This window comes from Somniosus microcephalus, chromosome 11, assembly GCF_052327205.1.
Source record: "Somniosus microcephalus isolate GS21.2 chromosome 11, FLI_Smic_1.0, whole genome shotgun sequence".
In the NCBI taxonomy this organism is placed as follows: Eukaryota; Metazoa; Chordata; class Chondrichthyes; order Squaliformes; family Somniosidae; genus Somniosus; species Somniosus microcephalus.
Window position 1 is genome coordinate 128,966,133 of NC_140997.1, and position 16,636 is coordinate 128,982,768.

The following is a 16,636-nucleotide window of genomic DNA, read 5'->3' on the forward strand; positions in this document are numbered from 1 at the left end:
TAATCACAAAAGAGGATCACCGAACCATTTGGGTCACCCTCACGATAGCAGGGTCCCAAGTTAAAATGGAATTGGATACAGGATCAGCGCTAACCGTCATGAATCGATGAGACTACGAGCGGCTATTTTCACACATACCCTTGAGAGAGACATCCATCGTCTTGACGACGTATACGGGGCAAAAAGTATACCCCAGAGGAAAAATAAGGGTGCCTGTCGAATACAACGGCAAGAAAATACGGAAATTGTATCTCTACATACTGCCAAATGGTGGACCACCGTTATTGGGACGGGAATGGATCAGGAAGATAAACTTAGATTGGCACTCCATTCATGCAATGACGGTGGATGGTAAAAAAGATGAAGACGTCACTCCTGGACGATTGTCAACAATCTTAGCTAACGCCAAAGAGGTATTTCAACAAGAACTGGGCACGCTTAAAGGCGTAACCACCTCGATAAAAATAGAAGAGAATGCAGTTCCCAAGTTTTTCAAAGCAAGACCGGTACTGTCACATAAAGTCCTTGATGGTTTAGAGAGGCCGATAGCTTTTGCGTCACGCTCGTTAACTTCTGCCGAGCGTAACTACGCCCAGATTGACAGAGAGGCCCTCAGCCTAGTGTGGAGGGTGAAGAAGTTCAATCACTACCTGCACGGTCAAAAATTTACTCTACTAACCGATCATCAACCTCTTGTCTCCATTTTCAACCCTCAGAAGGGCATGCCGATAATGACAGCACAACGGCTGCAGAGGTGGTCCCTTTTCCTAGGGGCACACCAATATGACATCGAGTACAAAGGAACTAAACAGCATGGAAATGCTGATGGATTGTCACGCCTAACGTTGCCGACGGTGGAAGAAGAAGACCTTGCAGTGGATCCAATGGAGTTATTCCACTCGACCATAGTCGAATGTCTCCCTGTGACGAATGCAAACATAGAAAAGGAAACACGGAATGACCCGACACTATCACGGGTCTATGATTTAACGGTGAAGGGATGGCCAGCACATGGCGAACCACTGCTGCCAGCATTCTCGCTGAGAAGAGAACAGCTGTCAGTGTGCAGAGGAACCTTGATGTGTGGATCCAGAGTAGTAATTCCACCTAAGTTGACGGATAGAGTGCTCAATGAGCTTCATGAGGGTCATCTGGGTGGGGTAAAAATGAAGAACTTAGCCAGAGCGTTTGTGTGGTGGCTGGGAATCGATAGAGAAATCGAAGAGATGACCAAGAGCTGTGCAGGATGCCAGAAGGTCCAAAACGCCCCACCACAAGCTCCTCTGCATCCATGGGAGTGGCCCTCATCTCCATGGCAAAGGGTGCACATTGATTTTGCTGGTCCCTTCATGGACTCGATGTTTTTAATTGCGGTGGATGCACATTCAAAGTGGCCAGAGGTAATAAAAATGTCCTCAACCACCACGGAAAAAACTATCACAGTTTTACAAACCATATTCGCCAGGAATGGGCTGCCTGAACAGATTTGCTCTGACAATGGACCACAGTTTGTGTCTGAAGAGTTCCGGAGGTTCTTAAAGAACAATGATGTTAAGCATTACACATCTGCCCCATATCATCCAGCCACTAATGGATTGGCCGAGAGGTTTGTCCAAACATTCAAGAAGGCTATCAAGGCAATGTGTAATGAAGATATACCCCTACAACACAAGGTGGACAACTTCTTGTTTGCCTACCGGAATGCGACACATGCGGCTACCAACCAAACTCCAGCCATGATGTTCTTCAATCGAAGACTACGATGCCACTTGGATTTGGTCAAGCCAAACGTCCGAAGAGATGTGGAGAACAGGCAGTTTCAGAATATGAATGAAAGGCCGACCAGGAGTTTTAAGACGAGGTCAACCAGTTTTGGCCCGGGACTACCGCACTGAGAAATGGCAGCCAGGAACGATTTGTACACTTGTACACGGCAAGGACCTCTCATGTATACCGTGGACGTTGGGGAGAGCATTGTAAGACGCCATGCTGACCAGATTCTAGAGTCACTGGAAAACGTCAACTCCGCACCACGATCTGATACACCTGGCAATGAAATCGACGTTCCAATTGCAGCTACCGCAAAACCGGTAATATTGGAAGCAGATGAACCAAACAACGACATTGATCCCGACTCAACATTGCCAGAAGAACCTGATACCCCAAAGAGGCGTTATCCAGACAGAATCAGGAAGCCTCCTCAAAGACTGAACTTATAATTGCTTAAACTTAACCAATGTATCTAGCAACCGTAATGGTGATTGTAATTAGTTATCATTTAGTTGTTAAATGAATGTTATGTACTGTTTATCTAAAAGGGGAGGAATTGTTGTGTATGTACCTTTAAGAGAATAACTGGTCTCAGACTGCAGTACCAGCAGTGACCACCTCTATATAAAAGGCGTTAGTGAGCAACTGTTGTTTTCAGTTTCACTATTGCCTTCCTCAGTAAAGACCTGTTTTGTTCAACTCCTGCTGTCCGTGTCTCAATCATTCACGGACGTAATAGTAAGACACAAGTTTGTAAAAAGTATAAACCAAATAAGTTATGCAGTGTTATTGTAAGCAACTGTTTGTAAACTGCAAGTTTGTTTCCAAGGAAAAGGGGGATCTCGTGTATTGATTGCGAGTTTGACACCAGTCAATACGGTAATGTAATGTGCATTGTATTATGGGAATTACCCGTGAAACCGGCAGTCGGCCATTTTACGCAATAAAGTGAACATCGCAGTTATAAGCCTGTCTGCCTGACTCTGATTTCATTCGACATATCTACATGCTTGATTGAATGCATTAAAGCATAGATACAACATAAGGGAACACTGCGCTGTCGGAGGTACAGTACTGAGGAAGTGCTGCACTGTCGGAGAGGCAGTACTGAGGGAGCACTGCATTGTCGGAGGGGCAGTACTGAGGAAGCACTGCACGAGGGACAGTACTGAGGAAGCACTGCACTGTCGGAAGGGCAGTACTGAGGGAGAGCTGCAATGCCGGAGGTACAGTACTGAGGGAGAGCTGCATTGTTGGAGGGGCAGTACTGAGGGAGCGCTGCACTGTCGGAGAGGCAGTAATGAGGGAGCGCTGCACTGTTGGAGGGGCAGTACCGAGGGAGCGCTACACTGTCAGAGGGGCAGTACTGAGGGAGTGCTGCACTGTCAGAGGGACAGAACTGAGGGAGCGCTGCACTGTCGGAGGTACAGTACTGAGGGATGGCTGCAATGCCGAAGGTACAGTACTGAGGGAGAGCGGCATTGTTGGAGGGGCAGTACTGAGGGAGCGCTGCACTGTTGGAGGGGCAGTACCGAGGGAGTGCTACACTGTCAGAGGGGCAGTACTGAGGGAGTGCTGCACTGTCGGAGGGGCAATACTGAGGGAGCATTGCACTGTCGGAGGGATTGTACTGAGGGAGAGCTGCAATGTCGGAGGGGCAGTACTGAGTGAGAGCTGCACTGTCGGAGGGGCTGTACTGAGGGAGGCTGCACTTTTGGAGGTACAGCACTGAGGCAGTGTCGCACTGTTGGAGGTACAGTACAGAGGCAGCACGGCACTGTTGAAGGACAGTACTGAGGGAGTGTGGCACTGTTGGAGGGGCAGTACTGAGGGAGAGCTGAACTGTCGGAGGGGCAGCACTGAGGGTGCGCTGCACTGTCGGAGGTACGGTACTGAGGGAGTGTGGCACTGGCGGAGGCACAGTACTGAGGGAGCGGGGCACTGTTGGAGGAACAGTGCTGCGAGAGCACAGCACTGTCAGAGGGGCAGTGCTGAGGGAGAGCTGAACTGTCGCGGGGCAGTACTGAGGGTGAGCTGCACTGTCGGAGGTACGGTACTGAGGGAGTGCTGCACAGTCGGAGGTACAGTACTGAGGGAGCGCGGCACTGTTGGAGGGACAGCACTGAGGGAGCGCGGCAATGTTGGAGGGGCAGTACTGAGGGAGTGCTTCACCGAAGAAGAGGCAGTACTGAGTGAGCTCTACGCTGTTGGAGATGCAGTACTGAGGGAGCACGGCACTGTCGGAGAGGCAGAACTGAGGGAGCTCTACACTGTCAAAGGTGCAGTACTGAGGGAGCGCTGTAGTGTCGGAGGGGCAGTACTGAGGGAGCGCTGCCCTGTCGGAGTGGCAGTACTGGGGGAGCCCTGCACTGTCGGAGGGACAGTAATGAGGGAGTGCGGCACTGTTGGAGGGACAGTACTGAGGGAGCACGGCACTGTCGGAGGGGCAGTAATGAGGGAGTACTGCACTGTCGGTTTGTACAGTACAGGGGGAAAACTGCGCTGTCGGAGAGACAGTACTGAGGGAGTGTTGTACTGTCAGAGGGGCCGAACTGAGGGAATGTTGCATTTTCAGAGGGGAGTACTGAGGGTGCGCTGCACTGTCGGAGGGGCAGTACTGAGGGAGCACGGCACTGTTGGAGGGAGAGTACTGAGGGAGCATGGCACTGTCGGAGGGGCAGAACTGAGGGAGCTCTACACTGTCGGAGGGGCTGTACTGAGGGAGCGCTGCCCTATCAAAGTGGCAGTACTGAGGGAGCCTTGCACTGTCGGTGGGACAGTAATGAGGGAGTACTGCACTCTCGGAGGGGCAGTACTGAGGGAGTGCTGCACTGTCGGAGGGTCAGTACTGATGGAGTGCCGCACTGTCGGGGGGCAGGACTGAGGGAGTGCTGCACTGTCAAAGGGGTAGGACTGAGGGAGCGCAGCGCTGGCAGATGGGCAGTACTGAGGGAGTGCTACACTGTCGGAGGTACGGTACTGAGGGAGTGCTGCACTGTACAGTACTGAGGGAGCGTGGCATTGTTGGAGGGGCAGTACTGAGGGAGAGCTCCACTGTAGGAGGGGTAGCACTGAGCGAGAGCTGAACTGTCGCAGGGGCAGTACTGAGGGTGCGCTGCACTGTCTGAGTTATGGTACTGAGGGAGCGCGGCACTGTTGGAGGGGCAGTACTGAAGGAGTGCTGCACCGAAGAAGAGGCAGTACTGAGGGAGCTCTACGCTGTTGGAGATGCAGTACTGAGGGAGTGCGGCACTGTCGGAGGTGCAGTACTGAGGGAGCGCTGTAGTGTCGGAGGGGCAGTACTGAGGGAGCGCTACCCTGTCGGAGTGGAAGTACTGAGGGAGCCCTGCACTGTCGGAGGGACAGTAATGAGGGAGTGCTGCACTGTCAGTTTGTACAGTAAAGGGGGAACCCTGCGCTGTCGGAGGGACAGTACTGAGGGAGTGTTGTACTGTCAGAGGGGCAGTACTGAGGGAGTGTCGCACTGTCGGAGGGGAGTACTGAGGGTGCGCTGCACTGTCGGAGGGGCAGTACTGAGGGAGCGCGGCACTGTTGGAAGGGCAGTACTGAGTGAGAGCTGCACTGTCGGAGGGGCAGTATTGAGCGAGAGCTGAACTGTCGCTGGGGCAGTAGTGAGGGTGCGCTGCACTGTCGGAGGTACGATACTGAGGGAGTGCTGCACTGTCGGAGGTACAGTACTGTGGGAGCGCGGCACTGTTGGAGGGACAGCACTGAGGGAGTGCGGCACTGTCGGAGGGGCAGTACTGAGGGAGAGCTGCACTGTCGGAGGTACAATCCTGAGGGGGAGCTGCATTGTTGGAGTGGCAGTACTGAGGGAGCGCTGCACTGTCGGAGAGGCAGGACTGAGGGAGCGCTGCACTGTCGGAGAGGCAGGACTGAGGGAGTGCTGCACTGTCGGAGGGTCAGTACTGAGGGAACGCCGCACAGTCGGAGGGACAGAACTGAGGGAGTGCGGCATTGTTAGACGAGCAGTACTGAGGGTACACTGCACTGTTGGAGGGGCAGTGCTGAAGGAGTGCTGCGCTGAATAAGAGGCAGTACTGAGGGAGCTCTACGCTGTTGGAGATGCAGTACTGCGGGAGCACGGCACTGTCGGAGGGGCGGAACTGAGGGAGCTCTACAGTGTCGGAGGTGCAGTACTGAGGGAGCGCTGTAGTGTCGGAGGGGTAGTACTGAGGGAGCACAGCCCTGTTGGAGTGGCAGTACTGAGGGAGCCCTTCACTGTCGGTGGGACAGTAATGAGGGAGTGCTGCACTGTCAGATTGTACAGTACAGGGGGAACACAGCACTGTCGGAGGGGCAAAGCTGAGGGAGCGCTGCACTGCCGGAGGGGCAGTACTGAGGGAGTGCCGCACAGTAGGAAGGGTAGTACTGAGGGAGTGCTGCACTGTCGGAGGGGTAGTACTGAGGGAGTGCTGCCATGTCAAAGGGGCTGTACTGAGGGAGTGCTGCAATGTCAAAGGGGCAATACTGAGGGAGTGCTGCGCTGGTAGATTTGCAGTACTAAGGGAGTGCCGCACTGTCGGATGGGCAGTACTGAGGGAGTGCTACCATGTCGAAGGGGCAGTACTGAGGGAGCGCTGCGCTGGTAGAGGGGCAGTACTGAAGGAGTGCTGCACTGTCGGAGAGGCAGTACTGAGGGAGCGCTGCACTGTCGGAGGGGTAGTACTGAGGGAGTGGTGCATTGTTAGAGCGGCAGTAATGATCGAGAGCTGCATTGTCAGAGGGGCACTACTGGGCGAGAGCTGCACTGTCGGATGGGTTGTACTGAGGGAGCGCTGCATTGTCATAGCGGCTGTACTGAGGGGGTGCTGCACTGTCTGAGGTGCAGTACTGAGGGTGTGCTGCATTGTCGGAGGTGCAGTACTGAGGATGTGCTGCATTGTCAGAGGTACAGTACTGAGGGAGCGCGGCAGTGTTGGAGGGACAGAACTGAGGGCGTGCGGCATTGTTGGAGGAGCAGTACTGAGGGAGCGCTGCACTGTCGGAGGGGCAGTACTGAGGGAGTGCTGCATTTTCAGAGGGGCAGTACTGGGCGAGAGCTGCACTGTCGGAGGGGTTGTACTGAGGGAGCGCTGCATTGTTGTAGCGGCTGTACTGAGGGGGTGCTGCACTGTCTGGTGCAGTACTGAGGGTGTGCTGCATTGTCGGAGGTATAGTACTGAGGGAGCGCGGCAGTGTTGGAGGGACAGAGCTGAGGGCGTGCGGCATTGTTGGAGGAGCAGTACTGAGGGAACGCTGCACTGTCGGAGAGGCAATACTCGGAGCTTTACACTGTCGGAGATGCAGTACTGAGGGAGTGCTGAACTGTCGGAGGGTCAGTACTGAGGGATCACTGCACTGTCGGAGGGGCAGCACTGAGGGAGCGCTGCACTGTCGGAGGGGCAGTACTGAGGGAGAGCTGCACGGTTGGAAGTACAGTACTGGGGGAGAGCTGCACTGTCGGAGGGGCAGTACTGAGGGAGGGCTGCACTGTCAGAGGGGCAGGACTGAGGGAGGGCTGCACTGTCAGAGTGGCAGTAGTGAGGGTGCGCTGCACTGTCGGAGGGGCAGTACTGAGGGAGTGCTGCACTGTCAGAGGGGCAATACTGAGGGAGCGTTGCACTGTCGGACGGGTTGTACTGAGGGAGAGCTGCAATGTCGGAGGGGCAGTACTGTGCGAGAGATGCAGCGTCGGAGAGGCAGTACTGAGTGAGCGCGGCACTGTTGGAGGGGCAGTACTGAGAGAGCGCTGCACTGTCAGAGGGGCAGTAATGAGGGAGAGCTCCACTGTTGGAGGGGCAGTACTGAGTGAGAACTGCACTGTCGGAGGGGCAGTATTGAGCGAAAGCTGAACTGTAGCAGGGGCAGTACTGAGGGTGCGCTGCACTGTCGGAGGTACGATACTGAGGGAGTGCTGCACTGCCGGAGGTACAGTACTGTGGTAGCACGGCAATGTTGGAGGGACAGCACTGAGGGATTGCGGCACTGTTGGAGGCGCAGTACTGAAGGAGTGCTGCACGGAACAAGAGGCAGTACTGTGGGAGCTCTACGCTGTTGGAGATGCACTACTGAGGGACAAGGCACTGTCGGAGGGGCTGTACAGAGGGAATGCTGCACTCTCGTAGGGGCAGTACTTAGGGAGCACTGCACTGCCAGAGGGGCAGTACTCAGGGAGCGCTGCACTGTTGAAGGGACAGTACTGAGGGAGCGTTGCACTGTTGGAGTGACAGTACTGAAGGAGTGCTGCACTGTTGGAGGGGCAGTACTGAAGGAGCGATGCACTGTTAGAGGGGCAGAACGGAGGAAGCACTGCACTGCCGGAGGGTCAGTACAGAGGGAGTGCTGTGCTGTCGGCGATGCAGTACTGAGGGTTTGCTGCATTGTCAGAGCTACAGTACTGAGGGAGCACGGCACTGTTGGAGGGACAGAACTGAGGGAGTGCAGCATTGTTGGAGGAGCAGTACTGAGGGAACACTATGCTGTCGGAGGTGCAGTACTGAGGGAGCTCTGCACTGTCGGAGGGGCAGTACTCGGAGTTTTACACTGTCGGAGATGCAGTACTGAGGGAGTGCTGAACTGTCGGAGGGTCAGTACTGAGGCATCACTGCACTGTCAGAGGGGCAGTACAGAGGGAGCACTGCCATCTAAAGGCGCTGTACTGAGGGAGAGCTGCACTGTCAGAGGGTCAGTCCTGAGGGAGTGCTGCACTGTCGGAGTGGCAGTACTGAGAGTGCACTGCCATCTAAGAGGGGCTGTACTGAGGGAGAGCTGCAATGTCGGAGGTACAATCCTGAGAGGGAGCTGCATTGTTGGAGGGGCAGGACTGAGGGAGGTCTGCACTGTCGGAGTGGCAGTACCGAGGGCGTGCTGTGCTGTCGGAGGGGTAGTACTGAGGGAGTGCTGCATTGTCGGAGGGGCAGTACTGAGCGAGAGCTGCAATGTCGGAGGGACAGAACTGAGGGAGTGCAGCATTGTTAGAGGAGCAGTACAGAGGGTACACTGCACTGTTGGAGGGGCAGTACTTAAGGAGTGCTGCACTGAAGAAGAGCAGTACTGCGGGAGCTCTACACTGTCGGAGGTGCAGCACTGAGGGAGCACGGCACTGTCGGAGGGGCAGAACTGAGGGAGCTCTACATTGTCGGAGGTGCAGTACTAAGGGAGCGCTGTAGTGTCGGAGGGGTAGTACTGAGGGAGCACTGCCCTGTCGGAGTGGCAGTACTGAGGGAGCCCTTCACTGTCGATGGGACAGTAATGACGGCGTGCTGCACTGTCAGATTGTACAGTACAGGGGGAACACTGCGCTGTCGGAGGGACAGTACTGAGGGAGAGTTGTCCTGTCAGAGTGGCAGAACTGAGGGAGTGTCGCACTGTCAGAGGGGCAGAACTGAGGGAGCGCTGCACTGCCGGAGGGTCAGTGCTGAGGGAGTGCCGCACAGTTGGAAGGGTAGTACTGAGGGAGTGCTGCACTGTTGAAGGGTTAGTACTGAGGGAATGCCGCACAGTCAGAGGGGCAGTACTGAAGGAGTGCTGCACTGTCGGAGGGGTATTACTGAGGGAGTGCTGCCATGTCAAAGGGGCAGTACTGAGGGAGCGCTGCCACGTCAAAGGGGCAGTACTGAGGGAGTGCTGCGCTGGTAGATTTGCAGGACTGAGGGAGTGCCGCACTCTCGGAGGGGCAGTACTGAGGTAGTGCTACCATGTCAAAGGGGCAGTACTGAGGGAGCGCTGCGCTGGTAGAGGGGCAGTTCTGAAGGAGTGCTGCAGTGTCGGAGAGGCAGTACTGAGGGAGCGCTGCACTGTCGGAGGGGCAGTACTGAGGGAGTGCTGCATTGTTAGAGTGGCAGTAATGATCGAGAGCTGCATTGTCAGAGGGGCAGTACTGGGCGAGAGCTGCACTGTCGGAGGGGTAGTACTGAGGGAGCGCTGCATTGTCGTAGCGACTGTACTGAGGGAGTGCTGCACTGTCGGTGGTGCAGAACTGAGGGTGTACTGCATTGTCGGAGGTACAGTACTGAGGGAGCACGGCATTGTTGGAGGGACAGAACTGAGGGCGTGCGGCATTGTTGGAGGAGCAGTACTGAGGGAGCTCTGCACTGTCGGAGAGGTAGTACTGAGGGAGTGCTGAACTGTCGGAGGGGCAATACTGAGTGGTTACTGCACTTTCGGAGGGGTAGAACTGAGGGAGCGCTGCACTGTCAGAGGGGCAGTACTGAGGGAGAGCTGCACTGTTGGAGGGACAGTAATGGGGTGAGCTGCTCTTTCAGAGGGTCAGTCCTGAGGGAGCGCTGCACTGTCGGAGGGGCAGTACTGAGGGAGCGCTGCCATCTAAGAGGGGCTATACTGAGGGAGTGCTGCACTGTCGGAGGTACAATCCTGAGAGGGAGCTGCATTGTTGGAGGGGCAGCACTGAGGGAGCGCTGCACAGTCGGAGAGGCAGGACTGAGGGAGGGCTGCACTGTCGGAGTGGCAGTACCGAGGGAGCACTGCACTGTTGGAGGGACAGAACTGAGGGAGTGCAGCATTGTTGGAGGAGCAGTACTGAGGGAACGCTGCACTGTCGGAGAGGTAATACTGAGGAAACTCTATACTGTCGGAGGTGCAGTACTGATGGAGCTCTGCACTGTCGGAGCGGCAGTACTCGGAGCTTTACACTGTCGGAGATGCAGTACTGAGGGAGTGCTGAACTGTCGGAGGGTCAGTACTGAGGGATCTCTGCATTGTCGGAGGGGCAGTACTGAGGGAGCGCTGCACTGTCGGAAGGGCAGTACTGAAGGAGAGCTGCACGGTTGGAGGTACAGCACTGAGGGAGCGTTGCACTGTCGGAGGGGTTGTACTGAGGGAGAGCTGCAATGTAGGCGCGGCAGTACTGTGTGAGAGATGCACTGTCGGAGGGGCAGTACTGAGGGAGCGCGGCACTGTTGGAGCGGCAGTACTGAGAGAGCGCTGCGCTGTCGGGGGGTAGTACTGAGGGAGAGCTGCACTGTTGGAGGGCAGTACTGAGTGAGAGCTGCACTGTTGGAGGGGCAGTATTGAGCGAGAGCTGAACTGTAGCAGGGGCAGTACTGAGGGAGCGCTGCATTGTCGGAGAGGCAGTACTGAGGGAACACTGTACTGTTGGAGGTACAGTACTGAGGGAGCTCTGCACTGTTGGAGGGGCAGTACTGTGGGATCACTGCACTGTCGGAGGGGCAGCACTGAGGGAGCGCTGCACTGTCGGAGGGGCAGTACTGAGGGAGAGCTGCACGGTTGGAAGTACAGTACTGGGGGAGAGCTGCACTGTCGGAGGGGCAGTACTGAGGGAGGGCTGCACTGTCAGAGGGGCAGGACTGAGGGAGGGCTGCACTGTCAGAGTGGCAGTAGTGAGGCAGCACTGCACTGTCGGAGGGGCAGTACTGAGGGAGCGCTGCACTGTCGGAGAGGCAGGACTGAGGGAGGGCTGCACTGTCAGAGTGGCAGTAGTGAGGGTGCGCTGCACTGTCGGAGGGGCAGTACTGAGGGAGTGCTGCACTGTCAGAGGGGCAATACTGAGGGAGCGTTGCACTGTCGGAGGGGTTGTACTGAGGGAGAGCTGCAATGTCGGAGGGGCAGTACTGTGCGAGAGATGCAGCGTCGGAGAGGCAGTGCTGAGGGAGCGCGGCACTGTTGGAGGGGCAGTACTGAGAGAGCGCTGCACTGTCAGAGGGGCAGTAATGAGGGAGAGCTCCACTGTTGGAGGGGCAGTACTGAGTGAGAACTGCACTGTCGGAGGGGCAGTATTGAGCGAAAGCTGAACTGTAGCAGGGGCAGTACTGAGGGTGCGCTGCACTGTCGGAGGTACGATACTGAGGGAGTGCTGCACTGCCGGAGGTACAGTACTGTGGTAGCACGGCACTGTTGGAGGGACAGCACTGAGGGATTGCGGCACTGTTGGAGGCGCAGTACTGAAGGAGTGCTGCACGGATCAAGAGGCAGTACTGTGGGAGCTCTACGCTGTTGGAGATGCACTACTGAGGGACAAGGCACTGTCGGAGGGGCTGTACAGAGGGAATGCTGCACTCTCGTAGGGGCAGTACTTAGGGAGCACTGCACTGCCAGAGGGGCAGTACTCAGGGAGCGCTGCACTGTTGAAGGGACAGTACTGAGGGAGCGTTGCACTGTTGGAGTGACAGTACTGAAGGAGTGCTGCACTGTTGGAGGGGCAGTACTGAAGGAGCGATGCACTGTTAGAGGGGCAGAACGGAGGAAGCACTGCACTGCCGGAGGGTCAGTACAGAGGGAGTGCTGTGCTGTCGGCGATGCAGTACTGAGGGTTTGCTGCATTGTCAGAGGTACAGTACTGAGGGAGCACGGCACTGTTGGAGGGACAGAACTGAGGGAGTGCAGCATTGTTGGAGGAGCAGTACTGAGGGAACACTATGCTGTCGGAGGTGCAGTACTGAGGGAGCTCTGCACTGTCAGAGGGGCAGTACTCGGAGTTTTACACTGTCGGAGATGCAGTACTGAGGGAGTGCTGAACTGTCGGAGGGTCAGTACTGAGGCATCACTGCACTGTCAGAGGGGCAGTACAGAGGGAGCACTGCCATCTAAAGGCGCTGTACTGAGGGAGAGCTGCACTGTCAGAGGGTCAGTCCTGAGGGAGTGCTGCACTGTCGGAGTGGCAGTACTGAGAGTGCACTGCCATCTAAGAGGGGCTGTACTGAGGGAGAGCTGCAATGTCGGAGGTACAATCCTGAGAGGGAGCTGCATTGTTGGAGGGGCAGGACTGAGGGAGGTCTGCACTGTCGGAGTGGCAGTACCGAGGGCGTGCTGTGCTGTCGGAGGGGTAGTACTGAGGGAGTGCTGCATTGTTGGAGGGGCAGTGCTGAGCGAGAGCTGCAATGTCGGAGGGACAGAACTGAGGGAGTGCAGCATTGTTAGAGGAGCAGTACAGAGGGTACACTGCACTGTTGGAGGGGCAGTACTTAAGGAGTGCTGCACTGAAGAAGAGCAGTACTGCGGGAGCTCTACACTGTCGGAGGTGCAGCACTGAGGGAGCACGGCACTGTCGGAGGGGCAGAACTGAGGGAGCTCTACATTGTCGGAGGTGCAGTACTAAGGGAGCGCTGTAGTGTCGGAGGGGTAGTACTGAGGGAGCACTGCCCTGTCGGAGTGGCAGTACTGAGGGAGCCCTTCACTGTCGATGGGACAGTAATGACGGAGTGCTGCACTGTCAGATTGTACAGTACAGGGGGAACACTGCGCTGTCGGAGGGACAGTACTGAGGGAGAGTTGTCCTGTCAGAGTGGCAGAACTGAGGGAGTGTCGCACTGTCAGAGGGGCAGAACTGAGGGAGCGCTGCACTGCCGGAGGGTCAGTGCTGAGGGAGTGCCGCACAGTTGGAAGGGTAGTACTGAGGGAGTGCTGCACTGTTGAAGGGTTAGTACTGAGGGAATGCCGCACAGTCAGAGGGGCAGTACTGAAGGAGTGCTGCACTGTCGGAGGGGTATTACTGAGGGAGTGCTGCCATGTCAAAGGGGCAGTACTGAGGGAGCGCTGCCACGTCAAAGGGGCAGTACTGAGGGAGTGCTGCGCTGGTAGATTTGCAGGACTGAGGGAGTGCCGCACTCTCGGAGGGGCAGTACTGAGGTAGTGCTACCATGTCAAAGGGGCAGTACTGAGGGAGCGCTGCGCTGGTAGAGGGGCAGTTCTGAAGGAGTGCTGCAGTGTCGGAGAGGCAGTACTGAGGGAGCGCTGCACTGTCGGAGGGGCAGTACTGAGGGAGTGCTGCATTGTTAGAGTGGCAGTAATGATCGAGAGCAGCATTGTCGGAGGGGCAGTACTGGGCGAGAGCTGCACTGTCGGAGGGGTAGTACTGAGGGAGCGCTGCATTGTCGTAGCGACTGTACTGAGGTAGTGCTGCACTGTCGGTGGTGCAGAACTGAGGGTGTACTGCATTGTCGGAGGTACAGTACTGAGGGAGTGCGGCATTGTTGGAGGGACAGAACTTAGGGCGTGCGGCATTGTTGGAGGAGCAGTACTGAGGGAGCTCTGCACTGTCGGAGAGGTAGTACTGAGGGAGTGCTGAACTGTCGGAGGGGCAGTACTGAGTGATTACTGCACTGTCGGAGGGGCAGAACTGAGGGAGCGCTGCACTGTCAGAGGGGCAGTACTGAGGGAGAGCTGCACTGTTGGAGGGACAGTAATGGGGTGAGCTGCTCTTTCAGAGGGTCAGTCCTGAGGGAGCGCTGCACTGTCGGAGGGGCAGTACTGAGGGAGCGCTGCCATCTAAGAGGGGCTATACTGAGGGAGAGCTGCACTGTCGGAGGTACAATCCTGAGAGGGAGCTGCATTGTTGGAGGGGCAGCACTGAGGGAGCGCTGCACAGTCGGAGAGGCAGGACTGAGGGAGGGCTGCACTGTTGGAGTGGCAGTACCGAGGGAGCACTGCACTGTTGGAGGGACAGAACTGAGGGAGTGCAGCATTGTTGGAGGAGCAGTACTGAGGGAACGCTGCACTGTCGGAGAGGTAATACTGAGGAAACTCTATACTGTCGGAGGTGCAGTACTGATGGAGCTCTGCACTGTCGGAGCGGCAGTACTCGGAGCTTTACACTGTCGGAGATGCAGTACTGAGGGAGTGCTGAACTGTCGGAGGGTCAGTACTGAGGGATCTCTGCATTGTCGGAGGGGCAGTACTGAGGGAGCGCTGCACTGTCGGAAGGGCAGTACTGAAGGAGAGCTGCACGGTTGGAGGTACAGCACTGAGGGAGCGTTGCACTGTCGGAGGGGTTGTACTGAGGGAGAGCTGCAATGTCGGCGTGGCAGTACTGTGCGAGAGATGCACTGTCGGAGGGGCAGTACTGAGGGAGCGCGGCACTGTTGGAGCGGCAGTACTGAGAGAGCGCTGCACTGTCGGGGGGTAGTACTGAGGGAGAGCTCCACTGTTGGAGGGCAGTACTGAGTGAGAGCTGCACTGTTGGAGGGGCAGTATTGAGCGAGAGCTGAACTGTAGCAGGGGCAGTACTGAGGGAGCGCTGCATTGTCGTAGCGAATGTACTGAGGGAGTGCTGCACTGTCGGTGGTGCAGAACTGAGGGATCATGGCACTGTTGGAGGGAGAGCACTGAGGGAGTGCGGCACTGTTGGAGGAGCAGTACTGAAGGAGTGCTGCACCGAACAAGAGGCAGTACTGTGGGAGCTCTACGCTGTTGGAGATGCACTACTGAGGGACATGGCACTGTTGGAGGGGCTGTACCGAGGGAGTGCTGCACTCTCGTAGGGACAGTACTTAGGGAGCAGTGCACTGTCGGAGGGGCAGTACTCAGGGAGCGCTGCACTGTCGAAGGGGCAGTACTGAGGGAGCATTGCACTGTCGGAGTGACAGTACTGAAGGAATGCTGCACTGTCAGAGGGACAGTACTGATGGAACGACGCACTGTTGGAGAGGCAGAACGGAGGAAGCACTGCACTGCCGGAGGGTCAGTATTGAGGGAGTGCTGTGCTGTCGGAGGGGTAGTACTGAGGGTGTGCTGCACTGTCGGAGGTGCAGTATGAGGGTGTGCTTCATTGTCGGAGGTACAGTACTGAGGGGGCGCGGCACTGTTGGAGGGACAGAACTGAGGGAGTGCAGCATTGCTGGAGGAGCAGTACTGAGGGAACGCTGCACTGTCGGAGAGGCAGTACTGAGGGAACACTATACTGTTGGAGGTACAGTACTGAGGGAGCTCTGCACTGTTGGAGGGGCATTACTGTGGGAGTGCTGAACTGTCGGAGGGTCAGTACGTAGGGATCTCTGCACTGTCAGAGGGGCATTACTGAGGGAGCGCTGCACTGTCGGAGGGGCAGTACTGAGGGAGAGCTGCACGGTTGGAAGTACAGTACTGGGGGAGAGCTGCACTGTCAGAGGGTCAGTCCTGAGTGAGCGCTGCACTGTCGGAGGGGCAGTACTGAGGGGGAGCTGCATTGTTGGAGGGGCAGTACTGAGGGAGCGCTGCACTGTCAGAGAAGCAGGACTGAGGGGGGGCTGCACTGTCAGAGTGGCAGTAGCAAGGGAGCGCTGCACTGTTGGAGGGGCAGTACTGAAGGAGCGCTGCACTGTCGGAAGGGCAGTACTGAGGGAGAGCTGCACTGTTGGAGAGGCAGGACTGAGGGAGGGCTGCACTGTCGGAGGGGTTGTACTGAGGGAGAGCTGCAATGTCGGAGGGGCAGTACTGTGCGAGACATGCACTGTCGGACGGGCAGTACTGAGGGAGCGCGGCACTGTTGGAGGGGCAGTACTGAGAGAGCGCTGCACTGTAGGAGGGGCAGTACTGAGGGAGAGCTCCACTGTTGGAGGGGCAGTACTGAGTGAGAAGTGCACTGTCGGAGGGGCAGTATTGAGCGAGAGCTGAACTGTAGCAGGGGCAGTACTGAGGGTGCGCTGCACTGTCGGAGGTACGATACTGAGGGAGTGCTGCACTGTCGGAGGTACAGTACTGTGGGAGCACGGCACTGTTGGAGGGACAGCACTGAGGGATTGCGGTGTTGTTGGAGGGGCAGTACTGAAGGAGTGCTGCACGTAACAAGAGGCAGTATTGTGGGAGCTCTACGCTGTTGGAGATGCACTACTGAGGGACACGGCACAGTCGGAGGGGCTGTACTGAGGGAATGCTGCACTCTCCTAGGGGTAGTACTTAGGGAGCACTGCACTGTCAGAGGGGCAGTACTCGGAGCGCTGCACTGTTGAAGGGACAGTACTGAGGGAGCGTTGCACTGTTGGAGTGACAGTACTGAAGGACTGCTGCAGTGTTGGAGGGGCAGTACTGATGGAGCGACGCACGGAGGGGCAGAACGGAGGAAGCACTGCACTGCCGGATGGTCAGTACAGAGGGAGTGCTGTGCTGTCGGAGGGGTAGTATTGAGGGTTTG